This window comes from Sceloporus undulatus, chromosome 6, assembly GCF_019175285.1.
Source record: "Sceloporus undulatus isolate JIND9_A2432 ecotype Alabama chromosome 6, SceUnd_v1.1, whole genome shotgun sequence".
Classification (NCBI taxonomy): Eukaryota; Metazoa; Chordata; class Lepidosauria; order Squamata; family Phrynosomatidae; genus Sceloporus; species Sceloporus undulatus.
Window position 1 is genome coordinate 132,505,475 of NC_056527.1, and position 9,603 is coordinate 132,515,077.

The window sequence follows — 9,603 nt, forward strand, 5'->3', positions numbered from 1 at the left end:
TAGCCTCAAAGGTACTACAGATCTCTTTATAGACTAAGCCAGCGTAGAGATGGGCAACAGTACACTGCACCTTTTTGCCCCAGATTGGGGCAGCAGCAACCACACACTGTGGCTTCCACAGGGAGCAAAAAGAAGCCACAAAAAGGGGCTTCTATTTAGCTCCCTGGAGGAAGCATCATAGCCACAATGGGACAGCATGATGACGCCCCTTCTGCGCTGTGCCATTTGGATGCTGCGCTGAAGTCACGCCATGATGCTGCGCTGTCTAGAATGGCACGTGGCATCATGGTGCAATGAGGTGGAGTGACGGCATCCAGCGTGCGGACATTGCATCACGGCTCTGCCCACAGGCCGGCACAGAGTGTCGGTCTGTATTGGACCAAACACAGCTATATATTTGAACATATATTTTTAAAATCCACATTTTCCCCCTTGAAATGAATGCCTGTAAAACACATGTTCATATATAGCTAAATATTGGTGTCTGTGGATTGGTCTAAAGTCTGAATCTATCCAAAACCTGGACCAGATTCACTACTCCATCAACTTGAGACATCACTTGAGTTCCATTTTGGTTTCATTTCATTTGTTTACCAGCTGATTTGGGTGAAGTGCAGAAGGTAAATGGATCTCATCTCCGTCATGAAACCCATTGGGTAACCTTGGGCAAGTCACACACTCTCAGCCTCAGGGGAAGGCAATGTCAAACCTTCTTTGAACAAAGCTTGCTAAGAAAACCCCATGATAGGTTCATCTTAGGGTCGCCATAACTCATAACAATGATTTGAAGGCACACAACAGCAACAACAACAACAAATGCCCATTGGAGTTGTTGGGTTCAACCTTTTCTCCTTAGGACTACAAAGGGAATATATCTGAAAAGTTTCAACCATCTGCGGCATGTGCCACTATCAGTGTTTCCTATGGACTTGAAAGAGCAAAATATTATCTTGCAAACTCAGGCTTCCCTCCGCTTCCACTTGTTACGTAGTTTGCAAACAAGCGGCATAGGAAAGGTCATTCCACCTCTTCCAAGGAAGGTGCCTTCAAGCTCTAATTAGATAATTAGATGTTGTAATACATTGTTGGTACATAATTCGCAAAGGAAAAAAAAGCAATTAAAATTTTAGTGTCACCTCTAATGCCAACATCTGGGCTTTCAAAGATTAATTTAAAGACAAATTAAGAGTGTGTTTAGGTTTTGTTTCCTGCACAAATGTGTGGTGTGAAAACTTCTTTTTTCACGCACACTGATTCTTTCTTGAATCCAAAACTGAGAGCAAACCCGCTTTCCTTTAGCATACAAAGGCATGCAAGCTTTTATGCAGCTCCAAAGAGTACTCCAAAAATCCCAGACTTCCCCCACTGGCATTATTTTTGTTCGAAAACAGGAAAAATGACTCAAATACTGCTGCCAAATGCAGCAATTTTGCTCCCCAAACCCACACCCCAAGATCCCAATGTAGCTCTAAGAGTTAAAGAAATGACCCCAATCCTGGCAGAAAGCTGGAAACAATATAAGTCCAAAACACACTGCAGAAATAATTCAGACAGCTTTAACTGCCTTGGCTCAGTGCTAGGGGATCCTGGGAATTGTAGTTCATTGCGGCACCAGGGCTCTCTGACAGAGAAGGGTAAATATCTCATGGAACTACAGTTCCCAGAATTCCCTAGCATTGAGCCAGGGCTGTTAAAGTGGTCTCAAACTGGATTATTTCTGCAGTGTGTTTTGGAACGTAGATGGAATATACAAAGCTGACCCAGATCGATGCTGATGCTGATGATGGTTTTATTCATTCGTATCCCACTTCTACTCCAATAACAGACCTCAATGCAACTTAAAGACCAGACCAATTGTTATACTGTTAAAAGGAAACCAATTGAAAACATGTAAGAACAGCAATATGTGTGTGTTATTTTGCAGAACAATTAATCAAAAGAATTAAAACTATTTTTTAAATCATTATTTAGATTCATGGGGTCATAGTGTTGGGAAGAGTCTTGTAGACAAATGCTTGTCAAGCTATCTGATATGAAGGACCAGGAATAATTTCCGCCATAATATACCAAGAACCAGAACTAAATCTGTGCCCATTGAATGCAATGTGTTTTTATGTTCCTGGAAACACTCCAAAGACAAGCACTGGTCCAGAGACAAGTAATACTGCTATAGACCATTTGCTCCAGACCTTTGCTCCATGCTGGAAATCCAGAGCTAGAATATTTATTTCCAACAGATGTCTGTCCATCTTTGAAGGCTTCCAATGGGAGAGAAAGCAAAGCCAATTCCAAGGTTGTTTGTTCCAATACTGAACTGCTTGTTTATTGCTTAGATAGATTTTCTGCATTAGGCAAAACTGCCTCGTTGGCAATTCGGTGTATAAGGCAGCTTTGTGTGTATGTGTGATAGAGATAGAGCGTACAGACATGAGAGAATGAAGTAGACAATGTGTATCTGTTGATGCCAGAGTATTATCATGGAGCCAAATCCACTGGGGCTCACTGACTAAAGGTAAAATCTCTTGCAAGTTTCCCTTTGCAGACTTTGCTGCTGTATGTGGAACAATAGTCTTTGCTGGGGAAAAAGAGGTTTAAAATAAAAAGACCGGAACAATCTTGTTATCAGCTTGTCAGTTCCAATTGTCCAAACAATTCCAGCGTTCTTTGCAAAGTATGCGGCACAGCATTCTGCTAAAGAACAACCCAACCCCAGCAGTCCTTTTCACTACGAGTTGCTTTCTCTAACAACTTCAATGGGATACAGCTATCAGCAGGAAGCAGGTATCTTTCGGTACGGATCCAAATGCATAATTAATCTTGGCTCGACTCCGAAGGCCTCGCAGACTTCGAAATAAAAAGCGTAAGGAGAACTTGAACAATCGGTTCTGAGCACAGAAAGAGTCTGAAGAAGAATCATCAAATACTGAGACTTAGAAAGGAACCACAGGACGCATATCTGCTGTTGGAGTTTGTAGGTATCACCCCTTGCTTACATGGCTTCCAATGGAAACGAGAGATAAGGCAAAAAGGAGGTTGACCCATTGAATTAATTATTGAACAGGGATGTCAAGCATATCCAAATATATATATATTCAAAAAATATCCAAGAAATGGTCGAAAAACATGTTCTTAAGTATCAAGAAATCCAATCACGGCATTTTCTACTCAGGAAATAATACAATCCTATGCAGAAAATGCTGCTTTCTGTGAAAAATAATGTGAATTTTTATGCAAGCTTGGTCCCAAATTAAGAACAGGCTTCAAAAACAGTGTGGTTTTATGAAGTCTTTTTAATGAGAATTGCTAAAATTGCTCAATGTTTCCTTCGAAAAGAACATCGATGATGAATTACATCCCTATTGTGGAACGGCAAAGCAACAGGTAAGTAAATCTAGTTGAGGGTAATACAAATAACTTTGCAAAACTCTGCAAAGTAAATAAAATTTAAAAATAAAACTCTGCAGAGAGAAAGAAAGAGAGAGAGAGAGAGAGCACTCCAGGTAATAGCTGATGCGTTTCTTGAAACTCCTTGTAGCATGGTTGGAAGTCCTGAAATAACAAGCAAACTCTGGCAAAAGTTTTCCAGAATGGAGACAAATTTGTCCATATCCATACTGTGTTGACTGGCAGCAAAGTGTGTCAAAACCGTTAAATTGTTCAGGCCTCAGCCATCTCTTTAAGGTCCCTCCACAGCAATACTGGCAAAAGGAGAGATAATGACAGTGAGGGCTGCGGACGAACGCTGCTTTCCTACTCTTGAACATCATGCGCTGGGAAGAAGACTGGGGGAAAATATTCACAATGGATCCAACGGGAAAGCAGAACGAGGCGATAATTGACACGTCCTCGCGTACCCGATATCCTGCAAACCACAGGGATCTGCTGGAACAATTGCTTAGAGCAACTTGGAAGCTTGGCTCTTGCAAGAAATAAGATTTGCTTAAGAGAAGACGAGGCAGCATTTCTCTCTCTGACAGCCAGAGTGATGGACATATCAGTGGCAGAGTCAGAAGGTGTCTTACTGAGAACAACAACATGCCTATATCCTTGGGTCCTAAATCATTTATTCAGGCTCAGTTGCTTTTCGAAGGTAGCTGGGGTCAAGGCAGTTCAGGCCAGTCTGCTCCACACGTTCCTCCCAAACATCATTCCAACATTTAGGTCTCACTAGCCCAATTTTCCATCTGCCCATGATGTGAGCCCCACAGTGTGTCTAGTTTTGTCGTGTCTCAAATAGAAACAAAGAGGATGAGGACGAGACAGGCTCCAGTCCTTAGGGCTGGAACGTGGCTTTGGTGCGACTTCTGGACTCTTAGGACGCATGCATCATTGAAACACCATACCTCCACTGTGACTCGAAGCAGCTTTATTTTGGCTGTCTGTAACAGGCCACAGAAAGCAAACTGAGTTTCCAAAAGCCTTGAGGGGGTTTCTCCTCCCCACAACCGCTTGCAATTTCACACCTCCTTGCTTTCCTGAGAAACCCTCAACCTCTAATAGCTATAGTCCTTTCAGTCAGGGCCATTTGATGCATCCTCAAAACAGCTTTTCCTTTGCACAGTTTATTTCATTTGCCTGTTTACTCAGCTTATATTCCTGCCTTCTTGCCAAAAATGGGAACCGAGGCAGCTAGCAATAAAATTGACATTAAAAAAACAAGGATGCCGTTAAAATGTTAAGAAAGAAAAACCCAATTAAGATCACAATGAGGACACACTGAGAATGAGAAACACACTGCATACAAATCCTTGTCAGACCTTCTCCCCAAAGGTTTGAATGGAGTGGATGGGGAACCCACATCATGGTTCCCTCTCCCTGATCTTTGCATGCAAGTAATGGAAAGATATAACAATTCAACTCACCAATGCTGCCATCTTCACGATAACATGTATATCTGCATGCAAAGATTCACACTATCAGCTCTACACAGCTGCCGTGCAGAATAGCAACATTGCACAACACATGTCAATGATTAGGTGTTGTTGTACAGCGCACAACCACAATGCACAATATGGGATGCACAAGGAGCAATCACAATACAGAATGCACAACAGCAGCACAATGAGCGACTGCAGTGGGCAACGTGCAAAGACAGCGCACAGGAAAATGATGTCTGAGCATCTTCACTCCCACTGCTTTCAGTGGAATACATAACATCATCGAGTTGGAATAGACTTCAAGGGCCATCCAACCCCATTCTGCCATGCAGGGACACACCACCAAATCACTTTCTGTGACAAATGGCCAACCAGCCTCTGGACATTCAAACAAAGAGACTCCAGCACCCTCCAAAGCAGCATCTTCCATTGTCGAACAGCTCCTACCATCAGGAAATTAGTCCTAATGTTGAGGCGGAATCTCTTTTCCCGTAGCTTGCACCCATTGCTCCATGTTCTTGTCTCTGGAGGAGGAGAAAATAAGCTTGTTCCATGCTCAATGTGACATCCCTTCAAATATTTAAACATGGCCATCATGTCACCTCTTAACCTTCTCTTTTCTCAGCTAAACATGCCCAGTCCCTAAGCTGCTCCTCAGAGGACTTGGTGGTTTCCAGACCCTTCACCATTTCGGTCACCTTCCTCTGGAGATGCTCCAGCTTCTCATCATCCTTCTTGAATTGCGGACACAATGGACACAAAATTCCAGGCATACACATACATAGTATGACCTGTGCATGCATCTGTCCCTACTGAACACCAGCAAGTATTTGACAGTGAATATATCGTAGCTATATACACAAAGTCACTCCTTTAAAAGCCTTTGGGCTCTAGCCACAGACATTGTAGGTGTGAGTAACAGAATATGTTTCATTAGGAGCAAGGCCAGGCATGGCCTAGTGCAGAGGTTCCCAAACTTTGGTCCTTCAGATGTTTTGGACTTCAGCTCCCAGACTGTTGGGGCTTTTGGGATTTGAGGGCCTAATGGTTAGAGTGCTGGATGGAGACTTGGGAGATCCAGTTTCTAATCCTCGGTAAGCCACAAAACTCACCAGGTGATCTTGATGTAACTACCATCGCTCAGTCTGCCCTTGTTGTGAGGATAAAATGGGAAGCAGGTGGAAAGCCATGTTCCCCATCTTGAGATATAAATACGATAAATAAATAGTAAACAGCACTGTGTCAAAATGCATTTAAATGTATTTACATACTGTGGCCTAAATCCATCTGTCAATCCCAGCTGGAGTAGACTCACTCTTAGAATAATAATCATTTATGTCGCTGAAACATAAGCCTAATAGAATAACTAATAGAGAAACAGTGTTTAATTGAATAATAACCAACAGAAAACCCAAAGAGAGCTTTTCTGATCCCTGAACATCTGAACAATGTTTGCATGCTTGCTTCTCTTGGGGGAAATAATTAAGTAAAAAAGTGAAACAGAGTGCAATTGTGGGATAGAAAGGGTTGTTCTGAGCTTTCTGGAATGAAAAACAAAGGAACACATAATATACCCAATGCCTAAATCCTGATCACAGCATGAGATACACTTTCTGCAGGTACAGAGTAATTATTGCTGCATTTTGCTAAGTCGGAACAATTTGCTTTTCCAAACTTGACACAGGGAAGAAGGCTCGGGTTCAAAACATAAAAGTGCATCAATCTGAGACAAGTGAATGATGATTTAAGAATAAAAAGGGAGGGCAATGACACCCGTCACAATTAGCTGGGCGAAAGCTGGCCTGGAGTTTCTTCCACACTCTTAATGAGTCTTTTTATTCTTTTGCATCTGAAGGCACTGCTGGGTAGAGAATTCATGCAGACAGCAACAAGCCCGGATCAAAAAAACTGGCCAAACTCTACTCAAATCCATCAGCAAAAATTATGCTCCATGGGGAAGCGTTTCATTTTATAAGCAGGATTTTGTTTTGGGAGGGGTGGAGAACAGGACTCCAATTCAAAGATCAGCTGGAGCAACTCCATCTGGAGAGGTTGAAGGCAATGCAATTACCCAGCGAAATGGGTTGCAGTTGGCTATTCCCAGGCCCCAGCGGAGTGGGGAGACCAGAGTCCTTTCCAGCCAGGTAAAAATCTCAATACAATTGGCTCTCCATTGTGCATTTGATTATTCGTGGATTTGATTCATATGTTCTCTTTAGGAAACTCTAGTTGACCATAGTCAACTTCAGTCAGATGATGGCCATAGAGTTGTGTTGGAGGACCTAGAGATTCCTAGAACTTGGGGGAAAAAATTGATATGAATCTTGGGTAACATCTGTGAGTCCAGTCCAGAAATCTGGAGAACAGAAGAAACTGTTAAAGAAAAACTTAAGACACTTAAAAACAAATATGATCAGGATCAGGCAGACTACAGGAGTTTTTACTGGGTGGAAAATAAATTAGGTGTTAACTTATTTTTATCTATATGGGGGTGCATCTACACTGGAGAAATAATGCAGTTTGACACTGCTTTAAGTGCTGCAGCTCCAGCCGATGGAAATCCTGGAATTTGTAGTTTTACAAAGACTTTATGAAGAGTTCTGGTGCCAAACTACAAAACACAGGTGTCAAACTGCATTTCCCCCCCAGTGTAGATGCACTCTTACATTAATATTTGCTTTTTAGGATCCAGTGCTTGCTGTTAACATTGATTTACTTTGTTATCCCTTTTCCCAGACATTTTCATTCTCATTGTAAATCTTTTTACCACTTCTTGAAATTACATCCAAGGTTTTGCTATAACTTTGCCTATATCTTTTGCACAAACGTTACATAAATGCAAATGGGAGAGGAGAGGGAGTAGTTTCGCTAGACTGATGGTCACTAACTATAGAAGACTATTACCTGTTGCGTTCCAAAGTACCACTATCTCACCCTTAACTAAGACATTTTGCTAACAGCCCTCTAAAGAGACGCAAACTAAAAATGAAATGTTGATATTCCATTTGGGAGATGGGCTTTGTAATGGAAAACAGCTTCTTCTTTTATTCCTAATTATCTCTGATTTTCTCCCCTCCTTCTCCTCTTCTCTCTTAATAATTGTATGCCCCAGTGAACTGGAAATGTATAATCTTATGGCGAGCGTTGCGCTGTGAAATCACCACTTAGCGATCGCTTGGCAGATGTAGGGCATGAACTGAGAAAATTTATAGGGGAGTGGAAGCAATTTCGAGAACAACGGATGACTGGGATAAGGAAGGGGAAAAAGGACCTCCTTATCTAAAGAACAGAGAAAAACTGCCGGAGGATCTGTTCATTTGAAAGCTCACTTGGCATCAAGAGAACCGTAATATTGTTAGCAAGAAAGATGGAAGATCTGATCAGAGTCGGGAGCTGAATTGACTCTGAGTTTTAACTCTAATTGCTGTATCTATTCCATACTACCATAAAATAATAAAAGAATAGAAAGGGCAGCAAGTCCAATCCCTACAATTCAGGAACCCACATCTAAAGCACTTCTGAGAGGCATCTGTCCAACCTCAAAAGAGGCCTCCAAAGAAGGAGAGTCCATTGCCTTCTGAGGCAGTCCATTCCGCGGCTGAACCACCCTTACAGTCGAAAGGGTCTTCCAAAGGTTGTTTTATGCAGAAAACAGCATTTTTGGTGCAAGAGATACTATTCCTGAAAGGGGGGAGTTGTACTTTAGCACCTGTTCTGTGCAAAATTTGTACACAGTTGATTTGCACACCAAAAAACTCAGCATTTTTCTACATAGGAAATGACTTGTTCCTGTGCACAAAATGATCTTTCTGCATCTTTCTGTTTTAGATAAAGCTGTTTCCAGAGCAGAAAATGCTATTTTGTCCGCAGGACAGCCGTGTGTGAATTGTGAACCTTCTTTCTGAACAACTTTCTTCACGCAAGCAAAAAATATTGCTAAAATGATTTGTTGCTTCCTTTGAGAAGCAACTTAGGGAAGGATTACATTCCTATCACTAAGCAGAGGTAAACAGGTAATTACTTCCAAGTTCCCGAATCAGGTACTGCCAAGCCAGAGACCACAAGAAAATGAGGGGAGAGACTCCGAATTCTCCCTTGGTATTCATTTCGGCTGAGATGGATGAATTGCAAACATAATTACTCCTGGCCTTTGAATATCCTTTTCCTCCAACTTTGCACAGGGGAGTTTTGCACAGGTCCCACCAGGGCTTGCTCCTCACCCCACTTCATCTAAATGGTAATTAAGTGCAAACGAAGCCATCAGTAATTAGCAGAACTGTTTCATTAATGTTTCCTTGACTCCTTCATTGCTGCAAAGGAGTGAAGAAAGTTTGGACTCTCTGTGATTGCTTTGGGCCAGGATTTATAGTCCTTTTATGATCAAGGCTAACTAGAACCAGGACAATGCAACAGTCCAAAATCCACAAAAGCAATATCGATATCAATCAATCAATCAATCAATCTTTATTTATGGCCAATAGACCCGTCAAGGCATAGAATAACTTAGATCACATAAATGGAAAGGTTGCATAGCATCTATGTTTTACATTTCCTTTTGCTTAAATCATTTTTTAATGTGACCTGATAGATCCATTCCCTTTTATCTTTTGATACGTTAAGTCCCAAGTGCAATTTAGCTCAAAGACATCATTAATTTGAGGAGTCCTATCCATTAGCATGAAACCTTCATCTCAGCAGCCATGACTTTGGAAAACACATTTGCTGT